Below are 15,872 nucleotides of genomic sequence, written 5' to 3' on the forward strand. Positions count from 1 at the left end.
GTGCCCCATTTTCCTTGCTTAAACTGGGGCTTATAGCACCCTTGCTATGTCACTGAGGCTCTAATGGGGCTTTCACTCACCTGTACATTCCTTGTCTCCTACAGTTCAGTGCAGTCTCACTCATCTGTACATGACAAGTTGTATACCCAGTGGTGTCCCAGTCATTACCACATATGCTCCGATTGAGTCTCACTCATTAGTAGGTCACAGGTTTCATACACTTCACTGGAGTCTTGCTCATCTGTGCAATACCAGTCACATCCATGTCACTGTATGCTCTTTCGTCGGCATGACGGCAAGGAGAATCCCCCTTCTTGAGCAGGACCTGAGAATCTTTTGTGAATCCTCTGATGCCAGTCTCTGCTAACATACAACATGCGGTGTGGTGCAGTCTCCAGCCTCAGTCTCTGCTAACATACAACATGCGGTGTGGTGCCAGCTCCAGCCTCAGACTCTGCTGACATACAACATAAGGTGCGGATCAGTCTCCCGTCCCAGACTCTGCTAACATACCGCATAAGGTGCTGATCAGTCTGCAGCCTTTGGTGGAAGCCTCCCTTGCTTCATCCACACATCAAGCCTTTTTCCTTCCTGCCCCCTAGGGAAGCCCAATCTACATTTGGAGACCAAATATTTACCACCTTTCAGGCGTGATCCTGCTCCCTATCCTACCTTGTTCCAGTGGGACCTCTCAGTACTCCTCTGCGCAGCATTTATGCCCCCCAGGCCCCCCTGGCCTATATCTGCACTTCTGCCTCATTTGCACTGCACTGCTGAGGACACACAGTTCATGCTCAATCACCCATCCCTTTAAAACAGAAGCACAATATGCTGAGTCAATATTTTCCCTTTATTTAAGTTAGTGCAAGGATGTAAGCTTACATCAGCTTCGGGGGCCTCTGTGGCAAGTTAGGGTGGATTGGAGGGGAGAGGAGATGGACAGAAATGTCAAAGTCAGAAAGAGAACAGATGGAGATTGTGAGGAAGAAGCTAGGTAAGGGAGGAAGGCTCTCACCTTTCAGGAGATACCGAGGATTTATTAATGTCACCGTAGGGCACCAAGAGTTATCAAGTGAATCAATCATATGCCATGTCCCATAAGGATGTTGATGGATGAATACACTGACAAGGCGGTGTCCAATAAGAGCTCTTTGCTCCAGAAATAATGATTGGTCAATTGAGGAGGGAAATACAGCTCAACACCCCCTTTTATCATCATCTGTCCTCCACGGCTCCTGATCAACAGCGGAGGCGGAGATATTTTAACATAGGACTCATTTATGATAAGATTCAGCCTAGGAGGTGCTACGAGTTTGGGATGGGACTCCACTCATCCCTTATCTGGGCCTCCTCTTGCCTTGCAACATGAGCAGCAGGTGAGCCTGGGGAGGGCTGGCAGTGGCCGCCCTGGCGACAGGCAGTTTTCGCCTAGCAAACAGGCAGACCAAATAACTGCCCACATCATATAAGTTTTAGCCCCAGTTTGGTAGAAGATTTTGCAACTTTGACAAAATTGGAATCAATCTAGAGGGTGATGAACTTGAACCGTTATCACATAACAAATAAATCAATGGTTTATGATCGGTGAACAGAGGAAGTTTGTTTTCAAAATGGATGTTTTGATTTTTACAGCGCCCTGTGCACATGTAAGATCTTCTTTTTCAATGGTACTATACTTTTGCTCAGTTTCTGTGAGTGCTGCAGATGCACAAGCTATGGCATTCTCATGTATATTCGCTCACTGGCATAAAACAGCACCTATTACAGTCTTACTGGCATCAATTGTTATAGGGCACTGGAAGTTGTTGAACTTGTCCTCCATTAGCCACACTGAAAGTGCTGCTGACATTACTAGAATCCCCATGCACCAGTGGGTTTGATTGGTTTAATAAAACCGGATGTCAAACTGTCCTACACACATTTCTGTTTACAGGCAAAAACAACCAATGAAATAACTAGAAGCACAGTGCTGAACCCAGCTGTACCACCCACTGAGTGGTGTTAGAACAGAGTCATACCACTGGTCCACTAAAGGCAAAAACCCTAAGGCGACACTGCAAAAAGGGTAAACTTCCTAAACGAGACAACCTAGATATCAACCTACACAACCTTCATCAGCTTCCAAGCACATTAAAGTAAGCCTGGGGAAAGGAAGTGAAATTATAGGGATACACAGGACCACCCAAGTGACACTAGTCCCTGCTTGTACCCATGAATAGAGTATGGCGAGGCCCATTACGCTGCCCAAGGAAGCCCCCTAGAGGTTTGGAGGCACCGTGCTCAAAGTAGCTCAAAAGGGTTTGCCAATGTCCTCCGGGAGAGAGCTGAATACACTCTGTACCGTCTACCTCACTGCGGAGTTGATGTGTTCTTTCCAGTGCAGCTGAATGGGAAGTTGAATACACTGTCAGAGATAGCTCAGTACTGAGGTGGATACACTCAGTCCAAAATAAATCAATGGGGAGTCGAATGCGATCTGTCCAATGAAGCTTAACGGACAATAGGGCACACACCACTAAGTGTTGAGTACAAAGTGTACTCAAATTAGCAGTGAGCTACATTTCTAGAGTTTGAAAACTCTCCATCGAACTCCACTCCACAGAATGAGTCCAACTCAACCATGAGTTACGTTGAACTGTGACCAAAATAGCCCGTAGAGAATTGGACACGCCTTGTTCAGCGTACCTCGAGGTCGCGTAGCACACCATCTCTGAAGAGTGGCCCAGTGTTGGTTTCGATACACTTTCTACAATGTAGCTTAAGAGGGAGTAAAAGACACTCTACCAGGGTAGCTCAGGATTAAGTTGGAAACACACTGTCCAAAACAGTTCACTGGGGAATTGGATACACTGTCTCCAGTGCAGGTCAATACAGAGTTAGATACTCTGTGGCCAATGTAGCTCAGTGTAGTCAGTTGCGGCACGTTCCCTGCCAAAGTGGCGGGGCAGACCGGAGAAAGGAACTGGGGTTGGATTTGGGAGGACAAAATAAAAAATAAACTTATCTGAACACTGCCGCCTTCGCGGTCCGCTCCATCCCGCTCTTCCGTCTTCTGGGACAGCCTCCCAGACTGCACTGCGGCCAAACATCGGGATTGGCCTGAGGCAGACTGGGAGCCTGTACCTGCTTTCTCCAGCTCCAGCAACGTAGCTGGGGCTGGAGAAAGCTTCACTGCACATGAAGTGTTTGGCCAGCCTGAAACGGCAGGCCAAACACCTCATGCGCATTGAAAGGACAAGGGAGTGCCCTAGCACTCCCCCACCACAGTGTCATCCCCCTGGAACCACCCCCAAGACTCGTCAGGGTCCTGGGGTCAGCTCCATTGGGATTAAAATAAAACGGGTTAGAAACCCATTTTAATATCATTTTATTTGCAGCTGGTGGCAAGGAGGACGTCGCTCCTCCGCCCTAATGGAGGGGCTACCGCTGAGTGTAGCCTTGTATGCTTTAAAATCTTTATTTTAACTGTAAGCCATAAAAGAGCAATAAAATGTAATATAAAACATTAAAATCAAACACACATACACCAAAAAAAGCGATAAAACCGGATTGGATCAAACAAGCCTCATTGCACTTTGTACAATGTAAATCAATATTGAGTTGCCCAAAGTGGAGAGAGTGGGGAGGATACACTCTGTCTAGTGCAGTGTTTTTAATGAGGTGTGTACTCTCTGCTCAATCAAACTCACTGTTGAATTAGGCGCGCTATAGCCGACATAGCTCAATGGTGAGTTGGACACACTCCGTCCAATGCAACTTGATTGAGTTTAGGATACAATTTTCCAATGTAGCTCAATACTTAGTTCAATACACTTGGTCCAATTTCGCTCAATATTATGTTGGACTAACTCTATTCCAATCATCTCTCAGGGCCAAACCCTTTGCTTCTCTGCGAATTATCTTCCTCTCCACAAATATTTGATATGTACCAGCCCTTGCTGTATGACTGCACAGGTCACAGCTCCGGACCAGTGCTTAATTTGTAAAATAGTAAGTTCCAGGGTATCGTCAGGAGGCCACTGCCTCTTGCACTACACACTGCACCTGGCAATGTCACCAGTGACAGTACAAACACAACTAGTAACCATCACACTCCAACAAGTATAACACTTCAGACTATTCCAGGACCCGAAAGCTATAAGAATGGCTTGGACGGCAGTTAATAGTAATTTTTAATGTATATTGAATTAATAGTTGACTGTTGTTGTGCTCATCTCAGACAGCACAACCTTGTGGCAGACTGCCACAAGGGCCGGTGTTGACAGTTAAGTGCCGGTGCCGAGCACTGGAAACCACCTGCTCAAATTAAGCACTGCCTCAGCTCCCCCTCTGACCCGCGAGGTCGACCTCCGACTCTAGTGTTAGTCTTTTGAACTCTCATGTATCGATCAATACATATTACATGTGAACCCTCTCCTCAGTGTCCCCGGAAGTTCCTTTTTGTTTGATTTATGGCGACTGCTGAGATTCCTTGTGTGTGTTGATTATTAGATGAGGCATTACATTTCAAGCATGTATGCATCATTGGGAAATGACACAAGCACAAGGACATTGACTAACTTGCAGTTCCCACTGTTTCTGGTCAGTGTAATTTCCCTGCCTGTGGTGGGTAACCTGACTTGATATGCACCTTTGGCGACCCTGTAGCACAGTGTAACTGTTTATTCCTGAAATGCCAACACACAATGTAACAGAAGGAAGAGCTGTACTGGCTCTCTGTGGTGTGACTCAATGAGGGCTTAGAAACATTGGGCCATGTGTAGGTAATCTCTATTTACCGATTCTTATATACCGAATTTTACCAATTCGGTAATTCTCATTCAGTCCTATGGGTTTGGAGGCCCATAGGAATGAATGGGAAGCCATTCACTATTACCGATTCGGTAAATACCAAATTGGTAATAGGGGGAACATATTCAAGGGTGCAGGGTGTCACATTGACACCCTATTGCACCCCTGAATCCTGCATGTGTGCACATGTGGAGCACATACATGCCCTAAGGGCATGTATGTCTGCCACATGGCATTGAGAAAAAAGCAAAAAATTGCTAAATAGTTGGTGGTAAATAACGAATCCTTAAGGCTAAAATGCACTCAGTTTAGTGCAACATACATAGGCTTTAAGGAATCGGTAATTTACTGATTCCTTGAAATAACAAATCAGTATTTTACCGATTCCTTAAAATAACGGATTGATAAATTACCGATTCCTTATTTGCAGCCTCCTACATCTCAAATCCCTAAATACCGGTCGGTAACGGTGAAATTTACCGAATTTCACAGTTACCGACTGGTATTACCCCACTTACATATGGCCAATGGTGTCTAATGGACTTCAATGGGGAGTTGGACATGCTCTACCAATGTAGCTCAGTTTTTGAGTGGTCCAATACATCTTGCTGTTGAGTTGAGGAGCTCAACAACTTCTGTCCACTGTTGCTCACTAAGGAGTTGGATATGTTCTGTCTAATGTAGTTTCATCTGAAGATACGCTCGGTCTCCTGTGGCTCAACAAAGAGTTGAATACACTCTCCAGTGTAGCTCAGTGGGGAATTGGACCAGTCTTGCATATAGCTCGCTGTTGTGTTGGATACGCACTGTTCAACGTAGCTCATTGCTGAGTTGGACACATTCGGTCTATTGTAGTTCACCGGGGAGTCGGAGACACTCTGCTCTGTGTGCCTCAACCCAGAGTTGTATACACTGCGTTCAGTGAAGCTTATTGTTGATGTGGACACACTGTCCAATGCCTTTCAATGTGGAGTTGGACATAGTTTTTCCAAAATAACTCAATGGGAAGTTAGTTACACTCTTTTCAGTGCAGCTGAATGTGGAGTTCGATAGACACTATTCAGTGCAGCTCAGTATCGAGTTGACCACTTGCTGTGCAAAATAGTTTAATTGGAAGTGGTATACACTCTATCCAGTGTCGCTCCATGAGGAGTGGGATATGCTCGGTCAGTGTCCCTCCAGGAAGAGTGGGATACACTTCGTCAGTGTAGCTCCATGAGTAGTGGGATACGCTCTGTCCAGTGTAGCTCCGTGAGTAGTGGGATACGCTCTGTCCAGCGTAGCTCTGGGAGGAGTGGGATACGCTCTGTCCAGCGTAGCTCTGGGAGGAGTGGGATACGCTCTGTCCAGTGTAGCTCCCTGAGGAGTGGGATACGCTCTGTCCAGCGTAGCTCTGGGAGGAGTGGGATACGCTCTGTCCAGTGTAGCTCCCTGAGGAGTGGGATACGCTCTGTCCAGCGTAGCTCTGGGAGGAGTGGGATATGCTCTGTCCAGTGTAGCTCCCTGAGGAGTGGGATACGCTCTGTCCAGCGTAGCTCTGTGAGGAGTTGGATACGCTCTGTCCAGCGTAGCTCTGTGGGGAGTGGGATACGCTCTGCCCAGCGTAGCTCTGTGAGGAGTGGGATACGCTCTGTCCAGTGTAGCTCCCTGAGGAGTGGGATACGCTCTGTCCAGCGTAGCTCTGTGAGGAGCGGGATACGCTCTGTCCAGTTTAGCTCCCTGAGGAGTGGGATACGCTCTGTCCAGCGTAGCTCTGGGAGGAGTGGGATACGCTCTGTCCAGTGTAGCTCCCTGAGGAGTGGGATACGCTCTGTCCAGCGTAGCTCTGTGAGGAGTTGGATACGCTCTGTCCAGCGTAGCTCTGTGGGGAGTGGGATACGCTCTGCCCAACGTAGCTCTGTGAGGAGTGGGATACGCTCTGTCCAGTGTAGCTCCCTGAGGAGTGGGATACGCTCTGTCCAGCGTAGCTCTGTGAGGAGCGGGATACGCTCTGTCCAGTTTAGCTCCCTGAGGAGTGGGATACGCTCTGTCCAGCGTAGCTCTGGGAGGAGTGGGATACGCTCTGTCCAGTGTAGCTCTGGGAGGAGTGGGATACGCTCTGTCCAGCGTAGCTCTGTGAGGAGTTGGATACGCTCTGTCCAGCGTAGCTCTGTGGGGAGTGGGATACGCTCTGCCCAGCGTAGCTCTGTGAGGAGTGGGATACGCTCTGTCCAGTGTAGCTCCCTGAGGAGTGGGATACGCTCTGTCCAGCGTAGCTCTGTGAGGAGCGGGACATGCTCTGTCCAGTGTAGCTCCCTGAGGAGTGGGATACGCTCTGTCCAGTGTAGCTCTGTGAGGAGTGGGATACGCTCTGTCCAGTTTAGCTCCCTGAGGAGTGGGATACGCTCTGTCCAGCGTAGCTCTGTGAGGAGTGGGATACGCTCGGTCCAGTGTAGCTCCGTGAGGAGTGGGATACGCTCGGTCCAGTGTAGCTCCTGAGGAGTGGGATACGCTCTCTCCAGTGTAGCTCCCTGAGGAGTGGGATACGCTCTCTCCAGTGTAGCTCCCTGAGGAGTGGGATACGCTCTCTCCAGTGTAGCTCCATGAGGAGTGGGATACGCTCTATCCAGTGTAGCTCCCTGAGGAGTGGGATACACTCTCTCCAGTGCAGCTCCCTGAGGAGTGGGATAGGCTCTGTCCAGTGTAGCTCGCTGAGCCTGAGGAGTGGGTTACGCTCTGTCCAGTGTAGCTCCCTGAGGAGTGGGATAGGCTCTGTCCAGTGTAGCTCCCTGAGGAGTGGGATACGCTCTGTCCAGCGTAGCTCTGTGAGGAGCGGGACACGCTCTGTCCAGTGTAGCTCCCTGAGGAGTGGGATACGCTCTGTCCAGTGTAGCTCTGTGAGGAGTGGGATACGCTCTGTCCAGTTTAGCTCCCTGAGGAGTGGGATACGCTCTGTCCAGCGTAGCTCTGTGAGGAGTGGGATACGCTCGGTCCAGTGTAGCTCCTGAGGAGTGGGATACGCTCTCTCCAGTGTAGCTCCCTGAGGAGTGGGATACGCTCTCTCCAGTGTAGCTCCATGAGGAGTGGGATACGCTCTATCCAGTGTAGCTCCCTGAGGAGTGGGATACGCTCTCTCCAGTGTAGCTCCCTGAGGAGTGGGATACGCTCTATCCAGTGTAGCTCCCTGAGGAGTGGGATACGCTCTATCCAGTGTAGCTCCCTGAGGAGTGGGATACGCTCTCTCCAGTGTAGCTCCCTGAGGGGAGGGATACGCTCTGTCCAGTGTAGCTCGCTGAGGGGAGGGATAGGCTCTGTCCAGTGTAGCTCGCTGAGCCTGAGGAGTGGGTTACGCTCTGTCCAGTGTAGCTCCCTGAGGAGTGGGATAGGCTCTGTCCAGTGTAGCTCCCTGAGGAGTGGGATACTCTCTGTCCAGTGTTGCTCAATGCAGAGTTGAAAACAGTCTGCCCAGTGCTGCTCTACTGAGGCTGCACTGCACCTTGGCATCTCACAGTCCCTCGGCTCTGAGCTGCCTTTGTTTGGGAGCCAGGTCTGTTGTGATGATCTGCAGATAGGAAGCTGAAGAAACCGAGCATGTGAGACACCCGGACAGTACGAATAGTGAGGGGTGCTTTCTGCACCACAACAGTGTGACCGGAAGTGATGGAAAGGGTCGTGGGGTCACCCTTTCAGTCAGCAGTTCTGCACTTTAGACTATTTTGAGCCGGTTGTCATTAGTTCCTCATTTGAGCCTTTGTTTTCATCTGCGTCATGACAGCATCTGCACCAAGAACATATGAGAGGACCCAGGATCGAAGCTCACCTCGTGAAACACGGAGGCCGGGCAAGACCTGTGCTGTGCTGATCGGCAGAGGTGCGCTCCGGTCACAAGCTGGTGGGTTCACCACCTGCTGCAGAGTCCAGTCCGAGATTCAAATCCCACTGCCGTTCATCCTCCCGCCCAGACAATGGCCAGCCTGTGCTTTAAGCGCTTAGAGACGGAGCCATTTTTGTTGGGAGCTAGACAAATGACTATTCCCTAAAAAGGCTTATTATAATCATGTGCCTTATGGTTTCCAGTTTTTCTAAGTCACATCCCTAGAAGAAGAGAAACATCATAGATCATAGATCGTGGGTGCACTTTCATTTCACCTACGCCACCCCTCTACACCCTCACCATGTCATGGTTCATCCCTCTAAGACCTGCATCCACACTGTAGTCCTCAGCAGGGTGCAGTGTTGCAGCAGACTCGTCATCGCTCTCGAGCGCTTCCGCTTCCTGTCTCTGGTTAAACTTTTCAACTGTTTAACCCTCCATTTACCCCTGCACCACTTCCTCCTTCAGTTGCTTCCTCTCAGCACGTAAGACTACCAGGTGACCCTCATATCATCAACGATGTAATGCTTCACCCCTGGTTAAACAACCTAAAGCATTCTGGGAGTTGTAGTCCTGGTGCACTTCCGTTGATCCATTTGAACTAACACAGCTGAAAATAATACTTTATAGAGCAAAATCCCGAGACAAGGGGTTAAAGTCTGTGGTGACGTAGAGGCCAATAGTACTCGTATAGAGAAACACATGAGAGCCTGTGAAACCCTGTGGCAAAGTGTTCCACACTCCAGTGGATGGCACGACTCCCCTCTGGCCCTTCTAAACCCCTCACCCTAAACCAAACCCTCGATGACCCCTCTGATCAGGGGCTCAACTTGACTCGGAGTTTGGCGGGGTAGGGCGGGGGGGGGGGGGGGGGGGGGGGTCGGGCAGCACAGCCATTTTCAGAACCTGAGTCACAATGACTCGTTGAGGCTCCCTTCACTGTTGTGGTACACACTACATCATCTGGACAGCGCTATCACACACAGAATGTTGACGCTGCATTCAGTGGTGCTACATGGTAACCCCGAATTCCAGCTTCCATCATGAACTCGTGTTTTTGATATACTGGGCATGTACCAGAGCCTGAAAGCAACTCATAACTGTAAAGATGTTGGTGCAAACAGCACAGGATGAAGCACAGAAACTGAATATAAAGTATGACTATCCAAGGTGCATCTATTGCACAAAAATGAGAGTTGTCCAGTGGTCCCAGCTGCTACAGCCGTCAGGACATGCGCCAACCATGGCAGTTTCTTTGGCACGGCTGCCTTTGAGGTTCATCAAAGCTGGCGGGGGATCAGAAACTAAACATACCTCTAAAGGTACTGTACTGAGCACTCAAGAGGAGGGACAAGAGGCTCGGGTGGGCAAAGGATCAACCATGCATTGCCAGTCATGATCAAGGGGTGTGTGATGCCCGGTCCATTCTGGTACTTTAGTTGTTTGACGCCCAGGACTCCACAAAACCAACACCCAAGCATGCATCACTTAAGTGAACATTAGCAGCAGGAGAGCAATAAATACTAATGGTTTATAAATACAGTAACAGTCCAAGATGAGGAAATGCTAAACGCCTCGAGTCGTGGAAATCCTGCCAAATGTTTTTACAGGTGGTGTTGTGTATATATATTAAATTGAAATCCTGGAGTGGGAGCAAAAGGATTATGAAATATGACTTCTTGCATTAATGCCAAGTGAAACCATAACAATGTACTTCTAGATACAAGGGTAGTCTGGCTTTTTATATCAGTGAATGCGGTTAAATCAGAGAAATTGATAAAAAAGGTTTGGGATAAACAGGAGTAATTTGAACGGATCCTCGTGCAAACTCAACCTGCTTCCTCCTACCTCATAAACAGCTATTAAAGACCTACAATCTTCAAAAGTAATGGTCCCCGTCATCCCAGGCCAGACCTTCTTCCAACACTTCTTCAGCAGTGGGCACCTGGTGAAATGTCAGTATTAGTGGGGTCTCATGAGGGGCTGTGCTGTGAATATTGAGGAGCGGCTGGGCCGCTTCCTGCCTCAGTGGGACTCTCTCCGACCTACCCTAGTATCGCTGTCAGATTTACAAAGCTCCGTCAGCATCTGGTCCTTCTTACCGTCACTAACAGCATCCTTCACTGACCCCTCCTGCCACTCATTGCTTCTAATGTTCTGTACTGCGCATCGGTTGGTCAGATACTTAAGGCCGGTTACCCAGAAAGCACTGCTGCCTCTGGTGAGAGACCAATGTCTTAGAGAATACACACTTTATACACAAGGCTCATTTTCTCAGTCTTGTGTTCTTCCTTTCTCTCGCCTTATTTTCTCTCAAAACACTCCCTCTGCGCTTATTATTATTATTATTATTATTGGGACATTTGTAGAGCGCTGCGTTACGCACACCGGCGTGTCCACGCGCTGAAAGTGGGAGAAGGCAGCTAGCAGGGGACACAGAAACTGAGTGGACAAGGCTATACAGACAAGCAAAATGTAATCTTAAAATAACCAGAGACAAAAATGAAAGTCCCTTTATGACAACATTCCAAGTTAAGATTTTTTCTTCTTTTCAGATCCTTTTTCCTTGGGTTTATTTTTGTGGTCTTACACTATCTCTGAATTTTTGCAGCTCTCCTTGGATTTCTCTGTCTAGGATTTCTTTCACTCGCTCTCATTCTCTTTCTCACTCCTGCGTCCTTTTCTGATTTCTTTCTCTGTTTGTCATCCTGCAACCACTTAAGGTCAGATGTATCAAAGGGTTGTACCCATTCTGTGTCTCTGGGAAAATGTGTTTGTACATGTGGCCCTTAGCTCTCCCGCTCCCTTTACCAGTCTCCCCTTAGCTATCGGCCTACTCAGTCTTCCTTCAACAGATCCACCAAAGCGTCTTTCCTCCTCCACCTCTTCGTAGCCACTCTCATCCCATCACTATCTGCACCCTTACCAACGTCATCACTTTTCCTTCCTCCGTCACAGTTCCTTCTACTCATCTCCCCTCTTAATTCCCTCCACCTCTCTTCTACACCCCCAAATAATGTTGCTCTCTTCGTCAATTTCTGCCTCAGACCTCCACAGCATTGGCCTAATGGGCCTGCTACAGAACAGCCTGGGAGAAGGCCTTTCTCATGTGACCTGCAAGTGCTATTTGCATCCAACAAACATCCCACAGAGGGAGAATTCTGGACAACGCAGCCGGAGTGGATAAATGCTGCCAGGTGGTCACTATGCCCCCAGCCAGCAACATGTTCTAAAATGAAAGGTAATAGTATAACCTCGATAATATTACCCTATTCCACCCTCTAAATATGAAATGCTACTTCAAAGGTTGTAACAGCATTGCACCTTCCAAAACACACACTAAACAAGCACAGCACAGCAAGGACCAGTCATGCATGTTTTTCTCCCACACAAAAGACGTATATCAATGGAAGCAGGACCACATACTTATCTCCCAGACGGAACAGGTACAACATGGGCAGCAGAAGACGACCCTAGGAGCCCCTGACACCAACAGTGTATGGTGGTTGGTGAGAGGGGCAGGGGTTTAAAGCACTCTCAGCCCAACGTTCGTTTCGCGCCTGCCTCCGACCAGAAACTCAGGGCGACCGGCCACCAAGCCACCTTGTACCAGCTTCAGATCAGGTTCTTTGCTCGCCTGCCACCCCTCTTCTGCAATACGTGGTCTTTGCATGCACCCCTACAACAGCCCTCCTCTGATTTACACTGCCTACTGGGAAAAAAACACACATTTGAGTTTAAAATATTTTTTTTTGAACAGTCAAGTCCATCAAAGTGGAGGCAACTAAAAAATATTGTAAGAATAAGAACAAAGCCTAAAGAAAAAAAGTAACCAGGCAACGCCGTAAATGAAGCAATCAATTCAGAACTGGTTAAAACCTCTGTGGTACATGCATAGTGTTGCAAACGGGTGGCTGACAAGACATCTAAACATTTACCGGTAAAATTACAAGGACATGCCAGGAGCAGACAGGCTGTCATGCAGGCTGCACAGAATGCAAATTCAAAACACTGTGCCAGTAGACCTGTTGCGGATTCTTGTGTCGCCTCAACCTTGGCATTGCCAGCAGCCCCGGGGCTGATGTCTAGGGGCGGCGTGAGCTTAACGCCGACTTTGGAGCTGGGGAGTCTCGGCGTCGGATCAACATCCTGTGATTCTGGTCAAGTCACTTAATCTCCCCACGCCTACCAAAAATGAATTTGTAATGTAACTGGTGCTCGTGTAAATGCTCCAATACCTTTCTGTCTAGTACAGGAACCAAAGGATGGCTGAGTGATAGTTTATTTATTTATTTTGAAAGTTTTATAAAGCGCAAACAAGATCCTAGCGGATATCAGAGCGCTGTACAAATAGTAAATGTTACTTAAACAGAAAACCAAAGCAGATCAGAAACATATGTACAAGGCAAATTGTAAAAACAGCATAATGAGGTGTAACATCAAAGGAAAGAAAGTGTCTTGAGGGTTGGGGCACATGTGCGTTTCGTCACAGGACTTCAGTAGGTTCATTGTAACAGTATCTAGGATCACAGCACCAACAAGCTCCAAGGATAAGATGATGGCCATCCACTATCAATCAACAAGGGTGATGAACAGTCAATACCCCATAAAGTCCAAAAAAGAAAGTTATATCCTGAGCTAGGTGTCCTGTTTGCGCGTCGGATAACACATACTCCAAGATACTTTTTCCGTCTGGAGCTCTTCTGTGACTTTGATGTTCCGTACATAAATCCTTCACTTACTGAGTCAAGAGTCTCCATTTATGTTTTCAATTCTGATATAATTATCTTCATTACGTTGACACCATTTCATTCAACAAATACCGAGAGCCTAGCTATAGCCCTGAAGAAGTCTGTGGTCTATACCACCAAAGACGAAACACGTGTTGGCTGCTAGATTTCTTGAGAAGATTTTTTTCTGAAGAAACTGAAGAAACAAAGACCATCTTTCTTGTGAATGACTTGAATAACTTTTACAGATTGTTGTGAGTAGCTCAGGATATAACTTTCTTTTTTGTACCTTCGTGTCTAGTTCGGGCTATATAAAACTGCACACAAAAGAAGGCTGGGCGGTGAGGGACACTTTGTGATGGATGAAGAGAACCACGCGAAATAGCAACCTAGCTGGTTATTGACTGTGCAACCCATCAGAAGCCGTGTGCTTGTTCCCACAGCAACAGCTCGACTTTGCCCTCGCCTCGCCACTGGCCGCCTCTCCCCCGCCATCTGTTCTGTGGTGTCTGTCCTCAGCCCACTTTAGGCCTCCGTCAGCAGCTCCCGTGTGCTCTGTGTCTCCCCGAAATGATGCGCTGCGCACAGCAGGAATCTCGGGGTGGGCGCTGCAGGGAAAGCGCGTCATTTGCAGGGGCGGCTCTGGGAGCTGCGAGGGTCTGCACTGCCCATGGTGCTGAAGCCGGGCGCGACCCTCGCCTGCCCTGCACGGGCCACGCAGGTAGCAGCACGCATGCGCACACTGTTTGGCGTCAGCCTAGTTGACAACTTCCCTCGAGGTTATTACGAGACTGTTTCCAGTCATGGTTTTTTATGCGATGGTCTAATGCATTCTGGGTGTTGTTGTCTTGTTTACTTCCATTGAATAAAGTAAGCAAGAGCAAAAAAAAATAACAACAAAAAATGATTTCTATAAAGGGGAAATGTTCAGAGACAGCGTCTAATTCACCTGAAGTGAGGTTTCCATTGTGTTGAGGCTGCACGGGACTTGTGCCTGGCTGGACAGAGACACCCTGTATGAGGTGTGTGAGCCAAGGGCCGCGTCCCTGGTCATTTTGCCCCATTCCGCCTCATTCACCTCATATCTCACGCACATGCAAACACTCACCCGCGGGAACAGAGCTCCCCGTGTACCATCCCCTCACCTGGTGTCAGAGTTTGCTCTCACTGGCCGGCTCCTCTCCTGCCTGGCCCTGCAGGACGCCCCCACTCACACGGGGACTGTGCGCGGCAGGGAGCTGGGATTTGAAAGAGGCAGAGACGCACAAGAGGCAGGACTGACCAGGCCACACCAAACTATCATCAAAGCAACCCCGCGTGTGGACATATGATAGGTTCCTGCAGGAGACACGTGTACCTACAATGGGAACACACCTAGAATCCCGAGGCGAGGATGCCCCCGGCGCGCAGGGCTGTCCAGTCTCACCATTCCATGCGTGGACACTGCACCCTTCCTTGGCATTCTGGGACTTGTAGTCCTACTTTTAGAACGAGCTCAACGGAGCTACAAACACGGACACGCAATTTAAACATCTAGATTGGATACGCATGGATCTGGGAGGCGTGGAGATGTGGGTTTGACTGTCTCTGCCCCAGCCCTAGGCCTTTTTTAAAACAAAGACGTGTTGGTAAGTTCGCCACGGTCCATGACCGATGGGGGGTGGAGGGGCGCGGGCAGGGGGCGGGGGTGCTTGGGGACAGCGTCCAGTACCTGCTTGAACTGGTCCCGCCTGGAGTCTCCCTTAGTGCTTGCAGCCTCCTTCAAAGCACCTCCCTCGCCGGGTGCCTGGCTTGCAGCCCCAGGAGTGCCTTCATCGGCCGGTGCCCCCGGGTGCGCACTCCTCGCTCGCACCGCCTGGTACGTTTACTCTACAGTCAGGCGCTCGGAGTTTCGGCCAAAATCCGTTGACGGGCCCGGATCGGAGGAGTCTGCGCGGCACTTCCTCTGCGGTCTTCACTCTGTCCGCCACACTATCGCGCAGCCCTGTTTCTGTTCACACGGAAGCTGATCCGGGCTGGGGCGATGCCCCCCCTCAGCGCAACCACGCGACCCGTCGTACTAATGATAAATTCGAGCCTCCTTGCCAAGTTCCGAGGCCATGTAGTGTTGTCAAGCTTCCATGCATTGTTAGTACTGCATAAAACAAGGATATATTATCTTTTGTGCACAGGTCGAATGGTACATTCTCAGGCTTGTTCCCAGCCCTGACACGTTGCAAATGGTGTGACGGTCCGAGGGTACATGGTTACTCCTGTGTGCAGCAATGACGCAGTGTCGATTGTGTATATAGCGCCAATGCTGCGCAGGCATGCTCGTATTCAGCTGTGATATGTTGTACGTGTCTTATTTGTATGTCTTATGTATAAAGGGCTCGTACGTTGTATGTGATACACAGGCCCTATGGTATATTGCTACAACTGTATACAACACAACAATGACGTGTCCAATAGTGCAGTGTCTACCTTTTTATATAAGCTCTGACGTTCAATTTGTATAA

The 15,872-nt window shown here is 48.9% G+C and overlaps 1 protein-coding gene across 1 annotated transcript in view; it reads right to left on the reverse strand.

Moving 5' to 3' along the window:
• The window catches only part of LOC147678418 (transmembrane protein 272-like), a 63,032-nt gene extending 47,666 nt beyond the window's left edge, over positions 1-15,366 (reverse strand). Inside the window, exon 1 of the mRNA XM_086946010.1 lies at positions 15,086-15,366. The gene's annotated coding sequence lies outside the window, so the exon portion shown is untranslated. The remainder of the gene's footprint in view (positions 1-15,085) is intronic.
• Between the last annotated feature and the right edge of the window lie 506 nt (positions 15,367-15,872).

Source organism: Lissotriton vulgaris, chromosome 12, assembly GCF_964263255.1.
Source record: "Lissotriton vulgaris chromosome 12, aLisVul1.2, whole genome shotgun sequence".
NCBI classification, from domain to species: Eukaryota; Metazoa; Chordata; class Amphibia; order Caudata; family Salamandridae; genus Lissotriton; species Lissotriton vulgaris.